Below are 23336 nucleotides of genomic sequence, written 5' to 3'. Positions count from 1 at the left end.
ACTCAATTGAGCATAAAATAGAAATTTGGCTTCTTATCTGCCTCAGACCTGACTTTACTATTTTCTTTCTGCAAAATACATTTTTCACTATCTTATCTTCTAATAAACAATCCTGGCTCGGCAGCCTTGTGGCGATGGCGCTGAATGCATTTAAGAGACATATTTTTCCTCTCTCACTCCCTGCTTAAAGTCTTCTGTTTAAAAGCCTACATTTTTTTCCCCTCCCTTTTGGAAAAAAAATATACATCCCATTTGTATGCCGTCTTCCTTTTAAAGAGCGTACACATTTTTCATGAGTCGCCCTGATGGATCCCTCCCTATTTTCTCTCTTGCTCACTTGATCGGAATTAAAAGAAGGACTTCCACAGCCATGGTGTGTCATGTGGAGGGATTTGGGGACTGGGAGCTCAGGAGGGGTGCTTTTAAGAAAGGGGCAATTTCTAGAGTGGTCAGAGCCCACTGGGTCCTCCAGGAGTGTGTGATGGGCAAGACAGATTGATGAAAAGCCAGCTCTGAATGTTTAATGTGATCTCTCAAATGCAGACTGTCGTCAGAGTCACCAGACAGTGAAGCTTAAGCCTCCGAGGAAAGAAGAGGCAGAGGGAAACAGCATTTATTGGAGGTTTTTTTTTTTTTTTTTTTCAGAACACCCTTCCAAAGAAACAACTCCATTGGTAAAGAGGAAAAAACAGCCCCCTAATGCAGAGGTGGACACTGAGGCTCCGAGTGTCAATGCACATTCTGAGGATAAGATCGCGTTGGCCTCCAAGTACCACTGCAAGAATTAGAATGACACAGACACACACATTTTGTGGAATAACATTTGGAGTTTAGAAGCACCTGTTTTATTCAGAGTAGAGCCCGGGAGGGAGAGCAATGGCGGCCAAGGTCCTTTCTCAACTGGCCTCTGTTCTATTGGCTCTCACTCCTATTTTATGCTGGAAAGTATAGCAAATTCTGGGTTTGGGGGAATTCTCAGTTTACAAGAGCATTCGCCTCCATTACTTGTGCACTTTATACTCACAGTAAAACTCAGCCTTCGTCCCATCTGGTCTTGCTATCTGGTCACCTCATGCATGCCCTCAAGCATGCCACCGCCTCGGGCCCCTTCAGCCCTTCACATATGTTACTGCTGTCACCTAGAACACGAATTCCCACTCCTCTGACACGTGTGGGCTCAGAGATGCCTCCGAGAAGTCTCTGTGACCACCGTACCCAATGGAGAGTCTCTCGTGTACTCCACCCCTTTCCTTGGTGGCACTATTACAGATTTGTACTTTGATGCCTATGCTTTTTTTTTAACTTTTTTTTTTAGTTGTAGATGGACACAATACCTTCATTTATCTATTTTTATGTGGTGCCTAGGATTGAACCCAGGGCCTCACATATGCTAGGGAAGGGTTCTACCACTGAGCTACAACCCCAGCCCAATGCCTGTGCTTGTACATGTTTAGTCTCTATCTCCCCCACCCTCTTGTTAGCTGTAGGAGTAGGGGACTAGTCCATGGAGTTAGTAATACAGCCCTCCTCCGTCCTACTTGGCCCAGAGTAGGCGTTTGCTCTGTATTTATTGAATGAATGAATGAATCTGATTCTCTCGGCTGTTTGACAGATCTTTTTATTGCTATTTTTCTAATAAATGATGAAATTAATAACAAAAGTTAATGTTTCTTGCCAGGCATGGGCAAGCACACCTGTAACCACAGCAGCTCAGGAGCTGAGGCAGGAGGATTGTGAGTTCAAAGCCAGCCTCAGCAACTTAGTGAGGCCCTGAACAACTCAGCGAGAACCTGTCTCAAAATAAAATACAAAAAACGGCTGGGGATGTGGTCAGTGGTTAAGTTTCCCTGGGTTCAATTCCCAGTACCAAAAAAAAAAAAAGAAAGAAAGAAAGAAAAAGAAACATTTCTTCCTTACTTCCTGTGTCTCAGAACTTCAACACTTTGTCTGAGGTGGATACTATTGAAAAGGTCTTGCAGTTCCTGCAGAAGCCCAGGGCCTCCCAGCCGAGCTACCTATGGTAAGTAGAAAGGAACAATGGGAAAGAAGGCAGGGAAATCACCGGGTACCAGTTTACTCTGGAAAATTATCTGATAGAGTTTGCAGTCTCCTCTGACATTTGCCAGTCTTAGGTCAAAGACGTTTATGCAAAAGAACACGGCATATTTCCTAAGCTAGGGACCCTTGGGACAGCCCTGGCCAGAGCCCTTCTGGTGTCTGCTCACTTTGCTTTCCCCTGGGGCTCCTGCCTCCAGCTCTGCTGCCCTCTGCCCACACCTAGGCCTTTGCCAACCTGAGAACTCCATTTCTCACTTGCAGCCTGGAGAACAGGATGAGGTCAAGAGGTCCTTCTGTTTCTGCAGGAAGCCAGAGAAGATTAATCAAGGACAGAGAGATGACGCTGGGCAACAGAGGAGATTTATGAGGGAGGGAAATCCAGGCCAAGGTCCCTGGGTTTTGTTTCTCTTTATCTGTCTCTTGACTACCACAGAGCCCTGTGGTTGGAAGAAACTTCCAGAGGTCATCCAGTCCAGCCCCCTGCCTCATAAAAACCCTCAGGCAAGAGCATGACCGTCTGATGCTCATGATACTTAGGCTCTTTAGGGCTCTCTCTCTCCTCCATGTAATGAGACCCAGATGGAGTCCAAGCATTTCAGTCTGGCATCAGAGACTCCCCAGTGACCCGGTTCCATGCTTTCTCATCTCTGCTCAGCCCCTAACAGAAACTCCACTGCAGCTACACGAGTATTTCACTCTTGTCCCCCAGCTACCACCCATTTTCCCATGCTGTACCAATCATTTAGTCTTTTTGCTTTTTCTTGACAAGCATTTATAATTCCACCACTTCTTGGCAGCTTTAATCAGTTATCACATAACTCTATTTTTTTTGTGCATCCAATACCTAAGATCCTTACAATGTGGTGCCTACCCCCAACCAGGCTCTGCAAGCACAAGGTGCATTGTTTGGCCTGTGACCCCTGCTGTTCCCTCTACTACAAACACTCTTCCACTTCTCAGCCTGATGGGCTCCTTACCTTCAAGGAAGAAGGGATCTGGCAATGTGAGCTAGCCTATGGCCTGCAGGGTACAAGGTGGAGCTTTGCAAATATGATGACAATCCATCTTTGTGAAACCCCAGGATATAGCTAAGCAGTTACACCCAGTCTAGACATAATGATACCAAGCAAAGAGCTCGGGTTCATCTATCTATTTGTCTATTCATTCAATCCAGAGTTGTTTATTTTCCATCTACAGTGTTCCAAGCACTCTACTGGGAGATGAAGATAATATAGCTGAACTCAGAGAATCTAGTTCCGGCTTTCTCAAAGCTTATTTACTAACAGGAGAGACAAACATTGAACAGACACGACGAATGCTATGAGAGCTGTAAAGGGAAAGAACAGGGCCTTTGCAGAACTTGCCCAGCCTGGGGAGAGGAGGAGTCCAGAGATGAGAGCAATAAGTCGGCTGAATTTAGATGAAGATGAGGGTTGAGCTACGGATACTAAGCAGCAAAACTCATGACTGGAGGCACTGATGCTCCACCCTGAGACGTTGGGATCTCGAGTCCTTACCACCTCTACCACATCCCCACCTCCTCTGGCAAGCCTTACGGGAACACCTGCTCCAGGACCAAGCAGCCAAGCCTGGGTTTGTGCTTCCAGAAAACACTGAGTCTAAGTCAGTCTTGCCATGTAATTCAAGGAGAAAGATGACTGCTTCTAGAGGATCACAGCCACACACACACACACACACACGCACGCACACGCACGCACACGCACACGCACACACGCACGCACAAAGTACTTTAAGGTATTCATCAAAGCAATCTGGGAAACCCCCAAATATTCCTGGATTAATTTGGATCAAGGAGCAGTCTTGGCTGAATTATACTGCTTCTTAAAATCATTTAGGGACTCAGGCAAATTTTGTGTAATGACTTGTCCACCTTCTAGGGCCATGGAATCCTCAGAAGGGTCTGCTTCACTTCTTTGACTGATGAACATAAAGAAAGTGTGAGGGAGGGAGAGAAGAGAGGACAGGAAAAGTAGAGAAGTAGGGGAGGCAGAGAGGGGGAAGGCGGGGAAGGAGAGGAGAAGAGAGAAGGGACCAGGAGTGGATGGTCACAGAGATGTTAGGAGACTCCATTAAAATCATTGCGTCACATATCATTGCAAATGTCAGAACCAGAACTGGAACTCATGTCCCTCGAGCTGGTCCAGGTGCCGGTCATGCACAATGTGCTGCCTGACCAGGGGACTCCCTGCTCTCTCCTCTTACCCACACCAAACACCAGCTTTACCAGAGACTTCATGCAAATGTCCCAGCCAGTTCCTACTTCCGTCACCCCAAGAGCGCTGCCTAGGTTTTTCCAGGAACTCAAGGTTTGCCACAGGGCTGTGACATCCAGACAGAGATATCTTGGCTCTACATTTTTAGGGACAGAGAAAACTGATTCTAGACTAATTTCTTCATTTTACCAATAAGGAAACTGGGGCCCAGGCAGGATGGGGAACCAGTCAAAGGACCCAGACCTGCACACTGGATCGCAGAGACAGGTCATCAGGCTGGCCACCAGAAGCCACCTGCTAGGATGCTAATGACCTGGGTAAATTTCTGAAAGTAAAACACCTCAAAGACAAGGCATTCAGGCCCCCAGGAAGGGATTTTTTGGAAGAAAGAAATACTCAAAGAACCTCTTAGATAATTCCGTGTGGTCCTCTCTATGACTTCAAAAGCTTTCCGCCTCTTCGTTTGTTGCATAATCAAGACGAGGCAACATTCTAGTACAGCTAAGATCCAGGGAGATTTTTTCCACTCAAGAAAGGAACTAAAATAAGAGGATGAGTGAAATTAGACCAGTAACTTTGCCCCTATTCTAATCTATATTTTTAAGGGAAAATTTTCTGTTTTAACTTTTCCTCTTTTTACTTTCACCAAATTAGGAGCAAACTAGTTTTCTCTCACCTTGGTCCAGGCCTCTACATGGAGCGGGGGTTCCACCTGGCTGAGCATTCTTCTCTATGAATCCACACCAACCTTTCCTCAGAAAGGCTCACGGGGTAGAGAAGTCAGGCCTGGGGGCTCATGGCCCCCTCTCAGGCTCCAATTCCACTTAGCAGGAGTTCCTTGCCTGCATGGTCCTGAGATCTCACTGAGGTAACGGGGACAGCAGGACCAGGCTGCTGGCCTGCCCCACATTTCCAGTACATCCCAGCAGTGTTTTCTGATGCTCACAGAAACAGACTGCATGTCCCAGACTCGGAGGCTCCAAGCGCTCTGGCTGAGGCCCAGCAGGGCTGCTGCACACAAACCTGCCCCGGCACCTGAGCAACTTGACCCACCAAGGGCAGGTCCTCAGAGAAGAGGCATGGGGCTGGAAGTTGCCCCATGGTCCTTATACTAGACTGACTTGCAGCCAAGGCATACTGATCGGGAAGCAGTGGTGTGCTGTGCCTGGTTAACCTAACAGTTACTCACGGTTCCCATCTTCATGGAGCGTCCAGAGCAGGGGGATGCCAGGCCATAACCATGCAAGGTGCTAAGTACAGGATGAGGAGCTGAAATACATAAGGGCCACACAGGGGTTGGAGGTATCCACTTCAGTCTTGAAAAGGAAGGCGTTTTCTGCACAGTGGTTCTTTCATGGACTAAGCTCCGGCACTGGAAGCACCCTGATGAAAAGGCACACTCCTACGTTGCTGGTGGGACTGCAAATTGGCGCAACCAATCTGGGAAACAGTATGGAGATTCCTTAGAAAACTTGGAATGGAACCACCATTTGACCCAGCTATCCCACTCCTCAGTCTCTACCCAAAGTCAGCATACTACAGGGACACAGTCACATCAATGTTCATAGCAGCTCAATTCACAATAACTAAACTGTGGTAACAAACTAGATGCCCTTCAAAAAATGGATGGATAAAGAAACTTGGTACATATACACAGTGGAACATTACTCAGCACTAAAAGAGAATAAAATTATGGCATTTTCAGGTAAATGGATGGAGTTGGAAAATATCACGCTAAGCAAAGAAAACCAATCCCCAAAAAACAAAGACCGAATGTTCTCTCTGATAAATGGATGCTTAATGGGTGAAAGGGGGGATGGAAAAAATGGAGGAACTTTGGGCAAAGGGGAGGGAGGAGTGGGGAGTGGGTATGGGGCCTGCAAAGATGGTGGCATGAGATGGACATCGTTACCCTAGGTACATGTATGACTGCACATATGGTGTAACACTACATTGTGTACAACCAGAGAAATGAAAAGTTGTGGTCCAGTTGTGTACAATCAATCAAAATGCTTTCTGCTGTCATATATACCTTATTAAAATAAATTAATTAATTTAAAAAAGACTTAAGTCACCTGACATCTCTTTTTATTTCATTTTATTTTATTTTTTAATTTTTCCCCCACTAACAATGTCCCTTTCTATATTTGCTGGCTGGGACTACCATAACAAAATACCAGGATAGATGGTTTAAACAAAGGATGTGTATTTTCTGAGTTCTGGAGAGTGGAAGTCCAAGGCGGAGGTGTATATGCAGGTAGGGTCCCTCCTGAGTCCTCCATTAGCATGCAGATGACCTGGCTTCCCTCCTGCTGTGACTTCACAGGGTCTCCTCCTCTTCTTAAAAGGACACCAGGTGGATTGGAGCAAGCTTCACTCTGTCTCATTTTTAACTTAATCATCTCTTTAAAGGCACTATGCAGAATTACATTGAGGAATGGGGCTTCAACAAACGGTTTTGAGAAGAACCAGTTCAGTCCATAACACCTTCCATGTATACAGTATGCTCTATTTCGAAGTTTACAAAACATTCAAAGTACTTTCTAGAATGTGGTCTTTGAGGACAGGCAGATCTGAACGTGACACTCAGATCTGCCTTATTTGGGTGTAAGGATCTTAGGGAGCCTCAATTTTACCCTGTATATTGTAATAACAGTATGTGCACTGCAAGTCTCTTGACAGGGTTCGAGGTTGGGTTATGGAGATCCTTTAATGAACTGTCCTGATGCTGCTAGTGCTATTTATTAATGGCAAGAATGGTACTTAGAGTGAGACTAGTATAGATTTTGACTCAGGTAATAACAACCAGCATTTCCGGAGTCTGTATTTCAACCACTCTTCCAAGTAAATTAGCTCATTTAATTCTTAAAGCAATGCCAGAAAATAGGAATTAAAAGTGTCCCCATTTTACAAATGGGGAAAGTGAAGTACAAGGTTAAGTAAATGTCTTCAAGGTCACACACGGCAACTAAATGGAAGGCCTAGAATTTGAACCCAGGTTCTCTGACTCCAGAGCCTGCACAGTCAGTGGTACTAGGATTACTTCCTTGGAGAATTTAGATCATGTACTGAATCTCTCCACACTGTAGCAATAACTCAGGGCCAATAATTGGTCAAAAAATCAGCTCTGAAATTATGAGAGGTTCAAGACGGGTTGCTTCCATTCTTGCTTGAACTTAACAGTTTTCATGGATTTTTTTGTTAGATAAATATTAGTGACAACATTTTGCAGATAGGGAAGCCAATATCAAAAATGTGACTCATCTACAAATGAGCTGATGAAGCCCACTCACACACACCCCCATAAGTAAAGAAGATAGCTTAAATCCACCCTTTAAAGCCAAAAATGTTGATTAAAATACTTTTATAAAGTAGAAAAAAAATAAAGCTAATATTAAAAAGTCCTGTTTTATTAATCCCCAAAGGGAGGATTTTATTAATTCCTTTAGAATCCAATAAAAGTGTGTTTTTTAATCAACTTTGTTTTCCAACTCCGGCCCAAGTGTCAAATCAAAGCAAAGTAGCTCACATTTCTTAAGAAGCTTCCAGATAGAGGGCCAGGTCAGGCATGTGGAGGAAGGACATGGACCCAAATATTTTAGACAATGCAGTTGGACAAGACAAACATGCAAAATATTAAGATCCATTAAGAGGATGTGAAAAAAAAAATCACAGCTCATGAGGGTGATCTTGGTCTGTTTCCTCCCCATTCAAACAGAATCCATTTGTTCCTGAACAGTGCCTGGTACACAGTAGCCCCCCCAATAAATACGTGGTGAATAAGAAGTCCAGAGTATCAACGTGGATTGTCTTGTTGACATGTGAGAGGTGTGACCTAAATTCCAAAAGCAATATCGGCAAGGGTTTTAAACAAGGGAGTAGCAAGCTCTTACTGGTATGGTTTTGTTTTGTTGTAAATCACCTTGGTGCCCGTGAGAGATGGGACACAAATGGAGGGGAATGAAACAAGGGGAACAATTAGAGGGACACTTTTTTCTAGGGGCGATGGTGGCCTGAACTAGGGGGCTTGTGAGAGAAATGAGTAGAGGAAGGATCTAGGATATATTTGGGACCTACCATTCACAGGATACACTCATGGATAGGATATGGGAGAGGAAGCAAAGAAGAGATTCAGGATGGCCTCATGGCATGTATCCTGAGCCTCTGGTGGATGGTTGTGGCATTTGCTCAGATGGGAATGGTAGAGGGAGGAATACCCTCATTGGGAAGGGCAGAACCAAGACTTCTGTTTTGGACATATTAAGGGTAAGATGCATGTTGACCTCCAAGTAGAGACATCAAATGGTTATTGGATAGCTACATCAGTAGGTCAGGAAGGAGGAAGGTTTTCAGTATCTTAAAGGATAGAGGTGGCAAAGCCAGGTGGTCTACTGGAAGTATTTGACTCACGGATAAGACACACTCTTCCTCCAGAGCATCCAGTCTATGCCCCAGCCAAACTTGAAATCATAGGGTGCTCAGAAATAGGTGATTTGGGTCAACACTGTTCTTCCTGCAAAAGATCCAAGACATGCAAATGGGCTCTCTGCTCCTTTGAGGGACGTCCCCCAGCCTCTCTCTCCCTTCCCACACCCAGTGAATTGTACATGGGAGTCACTGGTACCCACCTATAGTCAAAGTCCATCCTGCAAACGGCAGGTTTAATCAGATGCATGGCTTCATCGCTTGGGCTTAATGAGGTAAACCAGACCTCCGGTAATATTGCCTGTATAATTGACATGGTTCTCTGGGAAACATTACGCTTTATAATGAAAATACTGTATATAATTAGAATCTAATAGGAAGAAAATAGTAATTAGCCAGAATTAACTGAACAGACGCAATCAGGCAAATAAAGGTTATCCTCAGGAGAGGACCCTTCAGAGTTCAAATGCACATCCTATAATTGTAGCGAAGCCCCAGTAATTAAGGGTAATTTTTCCCCTGCATCATGGTAAAAAGAGGGGTTTTTTTTAAATTCTTTTTTTATTCTCTCTCTCTCTCTCTCTCTTTTTTTTTTTTTTTTTTTTTGCTGAGTGGCCAAGACCAAAAAAGGATCTGGAAATGTCATATGCACACATCTTTTGATGTAGGACAAGTCTAAAAAGGGGACCCCAGTGCCTAAAAATTCCAGGTGTGAAGGCCAGGTTGTGTTTTGTCGTTAACCAGCTGTGTGACTTTGGGTGACAGACTCCTCCTCTCTGATAACAATTATAATAATGAGGGCTATTTATTGAGTGTTTACTTAGTCTGAGCCATTATGCTAAACGCTTTCCATATTTTATCTAATATATCTTTGTGTTCTTATCCACTGAATAAACAATCTTCCCTTTTCATTGGCTTTAAAGGAAAGATCTGTTGTCCCACATAAGACTAAAACAGACTGTACAAAAACTACTAATAACAACAGCAATAACAGCTCTCTCCAGGGTTGGGGGGTATCCAATGAGATCATGCCCCTTTTCAAGGTGTAAGAAGAAAGAAAATCAGAACTGGAGGGCCATTTGTTTATATCAAGAACTTTGAGAGAATCTAGAGTTGTCAGACCCTGAATCTGAACCCCCTTCTACAACATTCACCCAGAAAATGATGGTCACCCGCAGGGGTCTGAAGATCAGGAAGAAGCACATACTCTATGGCTAGTGGACACAGGGTCACTCACTGACCTCCAGTTCCCTGGGTGGAGGAAAGGGGAGTTGTTCTAGAAGAAAGTCAGATACAAGTGAAGACAGGGAAATGGCTGTGCCGGACACTGTGAAATGGGTCCCCACGTGGTGCTTTGATGCATTCACTGCTCCAGCATGGTGCAGTCCAGGTCTCAGTGTGGGACTTGGAATGCCAAGAGGGAACGCTTTCCTCATCCACAGGAGTCACTAATCCCAGCCCTTGTCCTGCACTATCAAGACCACCATTTCTTTCAGAAGACCCAATCAACATTCGTGAGCACCAACCCCTGCCAGGCTTAGGGCAGGCGCTAGAGTTATAGGGGGCATCCTCCAAGGAGCAGGGCAGGAGCGGGGACAGGGAAGAGAGTCATGTCACGTGTGTCCAGAACACAGGCTGGATGTGGAAAGAGCTGTAATAAAAGCATCACCAAGTTTGTGGAAGCCCAAAGAGGGCTACTGAATTCCACCTGGGAAGGACAGAGAAAAATCTGGAAGGCTTCTGGAAGGAGGCAGCATTTGTGTGGGATCTTGTTGGGCAGAAATAGAAGAGAGGGACTCTTGGGAAGAGGACCAGCCTGGGCAAAGGCATGATGGCAAGTGGGCACATGACATGTGTTATGGGGGACGTAACTTGAAGCCCGGCTGGCACAGGTCTATCAAGAAGCACTTTCTAGTCCTCTCCTAGAAAATCTGGAGGTATCTCAGGTTCCTCTCTTGATCCCCTGACTCACCTGGTCCCTGACAGGATTTGATTGGTGAGGCTAAGGGTCAGCTCATCCCATCAGATCAGAAGGACCCTTGGAAGAAGGAGAAAGAAGGATGTCTTCAGGCATGAGTAAAGGTGTCCCCTGTAGAACTTTCTTCCCCTGCCTCCACCTTTATTTGCTGTGTGCCAGGATTGGGGAAGCAGGGGTTCCACAGTCCAGACTCATGAAGGGACATCCAAGTGCTTCTTGAACACAGCTCTCCCCACAGGGCATCTGCTACTGGTTTTATCTTTCTACTTGAATCTTTCTGTTTGTCTCTAGATGGATCCAACCTGGAGGAGAGTAGAAGTTAAATAGCATGTGAGGTAAGATCCGGGTCCAGATCACAGAACAGAATGTGGATGCTGGGAGATAAGGGTGGGAAGACAGACTCGTTTTTTAAGAAAGGGAGGAGGAGAGATGTAAATCATCACACAATTTTGGTGTCCTTTTCCCCCATACTAAATATCAAATCCATATGAAATCCTAAATGTACCCTTCCTTTAGGGAAATAGGAATCCATTCTTACAGGGCCTGTCCATCAATCTGCGTGTTGATTCTTGTGCCCAAAGCATGTCTGTATCCTGAATTCTATTACCCCATATCCCATTCCCCCCGCCTGCACCAACACCATATTGATACTGGAGATATCACACAGAAGCATGGAGAAGGGATGAGGTGTATTTATAAGAGCTAAAAAGGGAATGAATGGATGGACAGATGGCCATGAAAACATCGATCTCTAGATGTGTTATCTACCACTGAAGTGATGGTTATATTCAGTATCACAGTCGTGGTGTGTTGCTTAACCATGGGTACATACTCTGAGAAATGCATCCTTAGTCAATTCTGTCATCATGTGAACATGAGAGTGTCCTTCCACAAACCTTGAGGGTGTTGGTTAGCCACTCAATGTGGCCTTTTGAAGCAGTCAAGAGATATGGAAAATGTGAGATGCATAAAGCTCTCGCCAGCCATATCACAGATGACTGTTTTACAGTAAACTCTCCAATAAGTCAGTGGGATAAAAATAACAATAAAACTATGATATGGTAAATGCATAACCTGGTCCTCTATCATTGTTATCAAGTACAATGTACTTCACATAATCATACACGCTATACTTTTGTACAATGGGCAGTGTAGTCCATTTATTTACACTCACAGGGCCACAACTGTGGGAGTACTACATTGCACTTGGATGTTAACCACAGCCACAGTGTCCCTAGGTGATGACTTTCAGCTTATCATAATAATATGGGACCGCCATAATGTATGAGATTCATCATTGAAATCAGTGTACTTATGAAATCCCTACTACATACTAAGCTCAGCAAGAAAAGTCAGGGAAGCTATACAGAGGGGCTAAACATAGTCCTTGCATTTTAATAATTTACCATATTGTAGGAGACGAGATTTATATAAAATAATCCAATAGAAGATGAAAGGAAATAAGATGATTCATTTAAGTGCTCACCAAATGTTGTGGGTGTTCAAATGAGAGTGAGGGAGATTTTTTTTTTTTTTTAAGAAAGAGAACTTGGAGAAAACTTCCAGAAAAAGATCATCTTGAAGATGAGATTTGGAGTAGGATTTGAAAATGCAGGACTGGGAGGATCTTCCCACTTTCCATTCTTGGTGGACGAAGCCTCCTAAGAAAGTCAATAAGGAACTGCAGAGCAGACGTGGGGAGAACGGGGAATCACAAAGTGATCCAGAGCCAGAAGCATGCCGAAAAATACATGGGTGCCCCCTCTTGCACCATCTTGAATGTTAAGACTTTGCATTTTATGAGGGTATTTTTAATTCTTTTTAGTTATGACACAACCCCAGGATATACCTCGACATAATCACAAAAGCATGGAACCCAACCCGCTCAGATTCAGCCCCCAGTTCTCCCCCGAGTCGCCCCCGTTGAGCAGACTTTGTATCCCCTTGCAATGGAGCCAATAAGTTTTCCCCAGAGGAACCAAGAGGAGGCTCCTTGCTTCTGTCTCCCTGGAACCTGTCCCCTGCCCACGCTCTGTGATGGTGAGTGCTGGGAAGTGAAGTCAGAAGATGGCTAGCAGATCAGGGTGGGCCTCTACTGGCCTCTTTTCTCCACCAGAAGCAGGACCCAAGGCCACTCTGACAAAAGGGTGGAACCCTCTTGTTGGGCCTCCTGGTTTGATTATTAAAGCCACTTAATGCCTAATTACTCAACCAGCCACAGGGCCTTCCGAGAGCTCCTGGCTGGCGAGCAATCGGATTTTGTGGGAGATTTCCAAAAAGCACACAACTCTCTTGGAGGTCTCGGAATAGCTATGTCAGTGGCCCTAATGGAGCATAATTTCCTGTAAAGGAAAACTAATTTAATATTTTCAGGTATTATGTAACCAAGTGCCCGGGGAGAGAGGGAAGACAGCTGCTAACGAGAAACAATCAAAGCGCAGTACCCCGTGGAATCAGGGAGCCTGAAGGTCTGTTTAATGCCGCAGTGTGGACCCACAGGATGGCTGATTGCAGACACAGGTGGGCTGGTGCCATGGGGAAGAGGGTGCACCTCCAGCCAGACGAGCCTGAGGTCGAATCCCAGACTGCAGCAGTCTAGCTGTGGGACCCTGGGCACGCTCCCCAACATCTCTGAACTGTGCTGAAGGTCTGGCATCCGCAAGATGAGAATGTAAAGTGACCCCAACTCGCTTGGTTGTTACCAGGACTAAATAGAATAATTTGTGGGAAGAGCATCACGTAGAGCCTGGCATTTAAAAAACACTCTATAAGTGGTTGTTGTTATTACAAATGCTACTGTTATTGATCAGAGTGGAGTTAAATAAAACTCATTTTCCCTCTTGCTCTCCATTTTGGAAGAAAGGCTGGAGTCAGGAGCCCTATCACCAAAGCCTCCTGGAGTGAAGGGCATGCAGGACCATCCCACACCGGCCACTCCACTGCCCTGCTCAGGTTCCTCTTTTCAGGATGAGGGATTGCAGTGGGCCCTCTATTCCTCCACCTGGTGCAACTAGCACCAGCCCAGGCCCCCTCCTTACTGCCAGCAAAAGATAATTCCAAAACTTCAACCCAATTACATTGACCCTCTGTTTAGAAGGCATGAGAGAATTTTTTCTGAATCTAAAAATTTCAAATCCAAACTCCCAATCCTGGTATTCAAGGCCATGTCATATGTGGCAGCAGAATGTATTTTGACAGAACAAACATGGAGTATAACTTCCCATTCTTGAGGCTGTAATGATGTGGAGTTACACTGGTCGCATATTCACACATGAATATAGGAAAGTTATGTCCAATTCATTGTACTGTGTTTCCCCTTCCCATACCCCGTCTCCTCCCCCCATTCCTCCCTGTCCAGTCAGTGAACCTCCACCCCCCCCCCATTGTGAGTCAGCATCCACATATCAGAGAGAACATTCAGCCTTAGGTTTTGGGGGATTGGCTTATTTCACTTAGCATGATAGTCTCCAGTTCAGGCCTCTCCCCCAGAGCTCCTGTCATGCCTTCATCTTCCCACATATGGTCTGTTCGCCATTTTTCTGATGAGCCGCTCCTCCCTCTCTCACACATACAGCCAACCTAATGAATCATGGAACTCACTTTTTCCTAGCAAGCCAGATGTGACCTCAGAATCATCCTTAACACAATGCTCCAGGCAACCTCAACCAACCGCTCAGATTTGGGCCAAAACAAGAAATTCATTTTCCACCTAGGCTAGAAGAGCCGGGATCTTGACCAAGCTGTTTCAATTCTGGCCTGAGTCCCAAAGATTCCTGAAAAAACAATTTAGCCAAATTCTCCAAATTGACCACAGGCCTCTCCTATCAAAGCCTTCCCCGTACTTGAACCCACTCCTGACGCTAGGGCCCCAATCTCTCATTCTTGTGACCAAGCTTTACTCTAAAAGTAGGTAAGCACTAGTCCTCTGGACTCAGTAATGGTTTCAGCTGACCCTTCTGATACTTGGTAGGGGACCCAGGCGTTTTTCATGGCCTTCGAGATTTCTTGTACAAATCTTTTCAGAGTGCAAGAAATTCCTTCTTTCCTAAGACTGTGAGGAGCCAAAGAAGTCTGCCTCTACCACCACCAGCAGGCTTGGACCCTGAAGATAGACTCCTTCCATTCAGATCTCTTCAACCCTTCCCTCCACCATGAGGTGTGGGTGGAGCCTCAGTTCTGGAAGCTTCCTGAACCAATGCACTTTCCTAGGACCCCCAGATCCTAGGAAAGGCTACAGGACTGTTCCTGTCGCCTTCCCAAAGTCCTGCTAGCTCAGGTGAGCAATCTGTCTTAGCCTTGCTCCTGCTGCAGACAGGCCACACGTCCCAGCTAAAGAGGCCTCAGGGGCTTCCCTAACAAGGTTAAACCACAGCCTCCAGGACAGGAGCTCTCTGTCCCGGGGAAGACTTTTTAAAGATGCTGATGCCTGAGCCTGTCCTCCAGAACTTCTGATTCAGTCGCTCAGGTGTGGAGTCTGTGCATCAGCTTTACTTATTTGTTTGTTTATATTTTTGTTTGTTTTAAGGTCCCCTGAGGCTTGCAGCATGTGGGCTGGCTTGAGAACTGCCAACTTTAAATGACAATGGGAATGTGCCTTGGGAGTACCCTTCCCATGATGGCCCCAGAAACACCTTTAGCCCCACAGGGTGGAAAAGATCAAATCACCATCCTGGAACAACTTAGGAAGAGTTGGAGATGAACCCAAAAGGCCACAAAGGCACCACTTCACTCCAGTGGGAGTCCCAACCAGAGCTGAGGCCTAAGCCAATATGGCTTAATGGGTTTGTTCTTCAGCATTAAGCTCTTAGTACATGCGCCATGGTGCTAGGACTTGGATAATGACTCAAGCTGTGGGAACCCTGCTTCAGAACCAGGATCCCAAGTTTGGGGCTGTCAGAGGTAGTTTCCGAACCTGAGCTGAGAACACCAGTAACTTCCCCTAGCGCGCTGTGCCTCAAAGGCCGTGACTGACCAATGGCAACATTATTGAGTGTGTATATCCAAAGCGATCATTCCATGTTTTATTCACCAGCCACCATTTTGCAAAGTAAGTTTTATTATATCTGATTTGTAGGTGAGGAAATATAGAAGTAGAAGAAGGCCATTTTCTGAAGGTTGCATAGCTCTTAGGAGTTGAGCTGAATGCTGACCCCATATCTGTCTGTAACCATTTTGATATATCGTGTGGCTCATGCATTAATTCATTAATTCCACCAATGGCAACATTGAGCACCTTGCTGCCTCAGACACTGAATGAATGGATCTTCAAAAGAAGACTGTGAAGGCTGGGGATGTGGCTCAGTTGGTAGAGTGCTTGCCTCGCATGCACAAGGCCCTGGGTTCAATCCCCAGCAGGAGTCATCAGACTTCTGCAAAGAGTCTCTCTGTAATGACCTTGGAGGCCACAGGGTCTCTTTCCCAAATGCCCTGTCATTGTAACACCAAGGCAAACAGGGACAGTATGTTTTAATAAAATTTTACTTTAAAAAGATTCATTAAAAGAGGTGGTGGCATAGATTTGGCCTAAGGGCCTTTGTTTACCGACCTCTCTTATAGAAAAGGAAGGAAGCTGGGACTCAGAGAGGGCAGGAGGCTTGGGCAAGGTGGCCCAGCAAGTGAGCAGCAAGCCAGCCCTGAACCCACACCTGCAGGAGCCTCCCCGGCTCTCCCTGCTCACCCTGGCCTCCCCAGGAAGCCCCAGGGACTCCTTCTCTCATCACTTAATCTCCCTCGATCCTCTGAGCTTTATCTGTTCCGATTAAGGTGAGCTTATTGTGCTGTAGATGGGTTATTGCTTTTCACAGTTCTCTCTCAAGAACATACGAATAAATCAATCTTTCTGTCTTAATAAGTTGATAATCGTGGTGGGATACGGAATATGCTTAGTGCCATTCTTGCTCTTCAGGCTTCAGTCTGGAAATCATTTCTTGCCCTTCCCTCCTGCAAACCCCACACCCTGCACCGGTACTTCTTTACTCTTCGAGTGTGTGTGTGTGTGTGTGTGTGTGTGTGTGTGTGTGTGTTTTATATTTAATAGTACATGAATTCCTCTCCTTCTTCCATCTAATCTCTCTATATTTAAAGTTGAATTTGGGGTTTGCTATTAGGTTAGCCCTTTCTTGCCCGTCTAGCTTTTTTGCCAGTGTTTGCATCTGCATCCTGTATACTCTGTAAAAGATCCCAGGACTCTGAGATCTCAGACAGCAGCTATCAGACCCATCCCCCTTTCCTAGACAAGATTCCATTCATCCATTTGTTCATTAATTCAATAGATATTGATTGAGCATAATCAGGCATGGGTGATAGAATGGTGGTCAAAACCAACATGGCCCCAGCTCTCATGAAGCCTGCCGTGGAGTGGGAGAGGTCAACATTAATCAAGCCATTACCAACTATGGAGGACAAATCTGTGATGCTAAGCAACTGAATAGCATGGGGGACCAGTCATTTCCTTGGTTAGGGTCATTCATCAAGTCAGTGAAAGACCCCGTTCAGATAAAGGAGGTGAACGAGTAAGAGGTTGGAAGGGACTCCCTAAAAAACAGAGATGAGGGAAATCAGCTCCTACCTATTGTATAAAACTCTGTGCAGGGAAGACCTTTACACTCCATCCCAGGTGATCAGTGACCAGCCTCTGAGTTTCCAATTGCTTTACTTCTTAATAGCCTCAGCATTAGACCTAGGAGGCCCTTAGGTATCATCTGGGACAATCATATCACTCTACAAAAGGACAACTTGGTGCCTAGGAAGGTGGACACCTGCCTACACCCCTGGGGCTCAGGCGAAGCCTCCAGATTCCTATTCCAGTGCCATTTTTCCATCTCTGGGGTGGAGTTCTGGTACTGTGGAGCTCCTTACAGTCGGGATGTGTGTGTCCTCATTGTGGACTAATAGTTACGAGTCATCTCCATAGTCGCTACCTTTTGTTAAGCTTTGTCCGTATTCCAGGTACAGTTAAATGTTTTACACTCATTAACTCCTTTAGCGTCTCCCCAGCAACCTGGAGCTGGCTACTGGTCTCTTTTTCCTCCCTGTCGCATCTCAGCTGGCTGAGCCCTCTTTTCAGCTGGGGACCTCAGTTCAGCAAACAGAAAGGATCTGCTCAGCCGGCCTGACTTCCTCCTCGGCACCACAGCAGACAGAACACGATTGGCCGCTGAGGCAGCGTCAGCCTGTGAGCCCCACCGCATACTAATCAGCCACTAGAAATAGATGCATTAGGGGCAAAAACATTTACTGGCAACACTATCTGGCTTCAATCTTTCACCTTCACTGGGTAATGAGATGAGCTAGAACATTAAAACCAACAAAACAGCCTTTGGTGTTTACAGCAAATGTTTGCAGGAGCGTGGGAGCCAGAGGTGCTCTGGGGAACATCTGGATCTCTGGAAACTGTGTGATTACACAGATGTGTTAGATTCATCAAGCTATAAAAATATCCTGTGATGTATGTCGGGGAAGAAAAATAACCTCCCCAAATGGACTTGGTACAAATTATCAATCATAGCAAAGACACCAGAGAAGGACCCACAGGCCTCCAGGCTCTGGAGATCCTCTCAAAGCCAGGATGCCAGGGGTGTTTTAGAGAGTGGTCCTTGTGGACAAGGGAGACCTGATGATGCTATTTATCTATTGTCTCATCCCTCAAAATCCACTCCAACTATGAGTACCCTTTGCAATGCTCGGATACAATTCTTCCTTTTCTTACATCCTTGGGTTTCCATTGCTCACAAATAACTTACACCGGCTTGCAAAATTCTTTGTAACGTGTCTTAGAGCCCTTTTCCAAGTTCATCTTCCGCTGTTACCCCTACTACCAAAGTAAGACTAAAGCTATTTCCGCCAGCATGTCATTTATCTTGATGCAAACCCACAGCACCATGCCTGACTCAGTCCCCTCCAAAATTATTCTTTTATATGTTTTTTTTTGAATGGTCAAACAAATGAATAAGTGAATGAATGGCCTCTGGGCCTTTGAACAGGCACATTTCCAAGCCTGAATGCCCCCTGAGGTCCAGTGCTCAGGCAGGGGCCCCTCTTCATCCTCAGGCTGCATTCCAGGGTGTCTCCTCTGGAGAGCTTCCCTCACACTCCTCCCTCCCTTTCCCTCCCCCTCATCACTCCTGCTCATCATCATGTTTCCGTATATTTTGCACAAACTTTTAGTTGAGCCCAGAGAGCTTCTTTTTACTTTTGGATGTGTCTGTATTTCTCACTGTTCTACAGCTTTCTAACAATTGGAGACACTGCCTTGTTCACTTCTGCAGCCCTGAGGCCCAGTACAGTATTCAGCATGGAGTAGCTGATGGCCCTATATGAGCTGACTTCTCCTGTCCTTTGAATGTGGCTTGTACCCTGGGATTTCTGTACTGGAGGCTTGGACCTCAGTGTAGTGACAATACCAAAGTGATAGCATCTCTAAGAGGTGGGGCCTAGGGAGAGGTTCTTAAGTCACTGGCGATGTTATCCTTGGGAAAGATTAAGATGGTTCTCATGAGATTCCTTCATTAGTTCTTGTGAGATCAGACTGTCATAAAAGATCAAGTCTGACCCATGAATCTTTCTGGCTTCTTGTCCCATCTGTATGGTGCCATCTGGCATGAGGTCCTCACCAGAGTGAATGTGATACTAGTGCCAATCCCTTGAACCTCCATAAGATTCAACCTCCCTTGAACTAAATAAATCTATTTTCCGTATATAGTTACCTAGCTCCAGGTATTTTGTCATAGTAATGAAAATCAAAACAATACACCCTCCAAGAATAAAGAATTCTTAACATGATGTTCCAAAGTCTTGGCCTTCTAAGATGAACTTCATCGTACCCCTGAAGTCAGGTTAGAGAGGAGATAGTGTGACTAGGGAAGTGCCTCCACGTTGGTAGAAACTGGTTGTGGCCCCAGGTGGCCCATCGACAATCCAGCCCTCACAAACTTGAGTTGTACGCACTCTTCCTCCTGCAGCAGAAACCTACTAATATAATTGCATGTACTTCATCCTGGATGGTCTCAAAGGAACCACTTTTTTTTTCTCTGTTCCCATCTCAGCCTAGAATTTTACGTGGCCAAAGCATAGCCACATCCCAAAACAAACAAATGTATATATATATATATATATATATATATATATATATCTATGATGACAAAACCTACATCAATAATATTTATTTTACACTTTCCAGGTGCCAGGCCTTTTCGTTATTTCATTAAAGCTTAAAATATCACAAATTTTATCTGGGGAAAATATTTCTCAAGGGGTGTGTGGGACCACCAATATCAAAATCATCCAAGGATATTTGTTAAAAATACAGATTTCAGCTTCTAATCGCAGGCTACTACATGAGAATCTCTGGAGGTAAATGTTGGGAATCTGTATTTGATATGCCTCCTGGATAGTTTATTTATGTATGTATTTTTTGGATACTCAGGACTGACCTCAGGGTCACTCGACCACTAAGCCACATTCCCAGCCCTTTTTTGTATTTTATTTAGGGACAGGGTCTCACTGAGTTGCTTAGCGCCTCGCCCTTGCTGAGGCTGGCTTTGAACTCGCGATTCTCCTGCCTCAGCCTCCCCAGCCGCTGGGATTACAGGCGTGCGCCAGGGTCCCGGACACAATGATTCTTAAATAGACTAAAGCACTTCTAAGCTCATCAAAGACCTAGTAAGAAGAAATAAGCAATTAAAATCAGCGTTCTCCTATCTTAACGACTGTATATCATATGGGGTTGTAAACGCAGCTATTTAGGTTTAAATTCACCGAGTGCAACGTCCCTTTTACTCCATAGTGAGAGCCCATTATTCTCCATATGCCCTTCTGTAACCCTGGCAAAGACCAGAGTGAAAAGAAACCCTTTTGACCAACAACTAGGAACATCTGCCTCTGAGTTGAAAATATTTTACAACACGAATCCGCAGCAGAAAAGTGTGGGTCACCTTCCAGCCCCTTCCATTTCCAACCCTAGCCAGAGCCCCCCTCATTCTGCAAATGAGACCCTGGAGGGCCCGGCAGAAATGAGAAATTGCTTCCCCGAGAGCAACCCGGGGAAATTAGGGCCTCCCTACCTTGCAGGCATCGAGAGACAGTGGACGGGAGCCGGGAGAAAAGAGACACAACGCCCATTCCAATAAGGAAACGGCTTTAATCTATCAAAGTAATTCTCCTTCTTTCAGGGAGAGAGAACACGAAATTGCAGAAAATGACTTAGAGAATGGCACCCAGTCTGATTAGCGTGGTGCGGCCCAGAGCTCTCTGCACTTAGCATGTAAGGGAGAAAGCCCATTTAAATATTCTTTGAAAAAAAAAATTCCACATGAAAAGAGAGGATGATGGGTTTGTCTCTTCAAAGAATGGAAGTCCTGGGGAAAGCAGGCAGTTGGGGACATCATGAAGGAGCGGTGCTTCCCGAGGGCATGGAGAGCCGGTGATGGTAAGAAGGGGTGGCAACCCCATTCCTGACCCGCCATTCCCCTGACTCGGTGTCTCCCTGCTGCTTCCACAAGTTGCCCAGCAGTTGGATGGAGTCCATTTAGGATCAGATTTTTTTTTTTTCTGTAATGGACAAGACGGTAAATAGGTGAATTTTTTATATGCCAATGGCTCTTGTCTCAGACTCACTCTGACTTTGTCATGCAAAAGTAGCCACAAAGAATACACTGTGTTAAAAACAAACAAACAAAAAAGGCCACCAGTAAAATTCCTTTTCTTTTAGACACTAAAATGTATATTCAATATAATTTTTAAATTTTTTTTCCAAATTTGTTTTTTACTATAGAAGAATGCATTACAATTTATATTATCCATATAGAGCACAATTTTTCACATCTCTGGTTGTGTACAAAGTAGGGTTACACCTTTCCTGTCTTCTTACATGAACTTAGGGTAATGATGTCCATCTCATTCCACCGTCTTTCCTATCTCCAGGCCCCTCCCTTCCCCTCCCTCCCCTTTGCTCTATCTAGAGTTCATCTAATCCTCCCATGCTCCCCCTGCACCCCGCCCCCCACCAACCCCATTATGAATCAGCCTCCTTATATCAGAGAAAACATTCGGCATTTGGTTTTGGGGGATTGGCTAACTTCAGTTAGCATTATATTCTCCAACTCCATCCTTTTACCTGCAAATGCCATGATTTTATTCTCTTTTAATGCTGAGTAATATTCCATTGTATATATATGCCACATTTTCTTTATCCATTCATCTACCGAAGGGCCTCTAAGTTTGGTTCCACAGTTTAGCTATTGTGAATTGTGCTGCTATAAACATTGATGTGGCTCCATATAATTTTTATATATCACAAAATTATTCTCTCCAGGTTTTTTCCAACCATTTAAAAACAAACAAACAAACAAAAGCAATTTCACCTGGTGGGCTGAACAAAAACAGGCAACGGTCCAGTGTGGCCCTTGGGTCCTAGTATGCCGTCCCTGGTTTGGAGTCACCCTGCATATTTTGCCCCACCTGGGGCTTCCTCTCTGGATCCATCTTTCCACGGGTCAGTTCCTTCATTTGCAGCATGGGGACCATCGCCTGTTCTTCCTGCCTCCGTCTCCTTTCTCTTCTTTCCTCAATGTCCCCCCAATTCCTCCCCCTCTAACTCATCACCTCGTCCCTGGTGGCCCTTCCCACCCATGACCTCCCTTTATCCTTTATCTATGAGTCTTTTCTCCAGGACCAGACTCTAAGATTCTTAGAAATGAAACAATATCCCACACCGACATTCATTCTTGAGTTAATTCCTCACAAAGAGACAATTCTCTAGGGTAGGCATGGCTATGATGCCTAATTTACACACCTGGGAATTGTTTTGTAAAGGGGACTGTGAGTGTGTCTGGGGTCACCCAGTAGGTGAACAGGACTGGGCCTCAAGCCTCAGGTACACCCACAGGCTTATGAGGTGACCCCATCGCTTCCAAACTCCACATGTCACAGCGTCTTGAAAAGAGGGGTGCTCATTCTACAACGTGTTCAGTGGGGGTATTCAGACTAATTTACTAGAAGATTAATCACTGGAAAGGACCCCAATAGGGGAGAAACGACAAAGAAGTAACAGCTGACATCTGAATTCACAGGAGGACAGTAAAACAAAGCAAAGGATGTTAAACAGCCCAGTGAATTTGTAGAGCACAGTGATTTGGCACCATTTCATGGAGGGCCTAGTGTCCCCAAGAGCCTTGCTGTGTGGTGGGACCAGAGAGTAAAGAACAATCATAAGGTAAACCTGAGACCTCCCAGGACGGTAGAGTAAAAGCTCCGCACAAAACCTCAGGGAAAAGGGCAGGCGGTTTAGACGGAGACCCTGTCCAGTGGTCTTTCTTTGTTAGTGTGGTTGTTTTGTCTCCCAAATCTGAAAAAGTTAGCTCTCATTCATCTCAGTAGCTCTGTGCTCCACAGCACCTGCTCCCCAAGGGGAATGAGAAGCCAGCAGATTTTCAGTGTCACCAGAATGCTGCAGCGAGGCCTGTTTCATCTGCTCCTGTGTCTTCCAATGTTGCTGTGAATCATCTTCTCCGGTCCGCATAGAGTCACATGTGCAAGTGCAAGACACATCTCCACAAACATCTTCTGGTGACCTCTGTCTGTCATGTCCTGTGTCAGGCAATGTTGACATGGAACCAGTCAGTGGTCCCTGCCCTCAAGGAGTG

Source organism: Spermophilus citellus (assembly GCF_964194105.1).
Source record: "Spermophilus citellus genome assembly, chromosome: 2".
NCBI lineage: Eukaryota > Metazoa > Chordata > Mammalia > Rodentia > Sciuridae > Spermophilus > Spermophilus citellus.
This window is presented reverse-complemented; position numbering follows the sequence as displayed.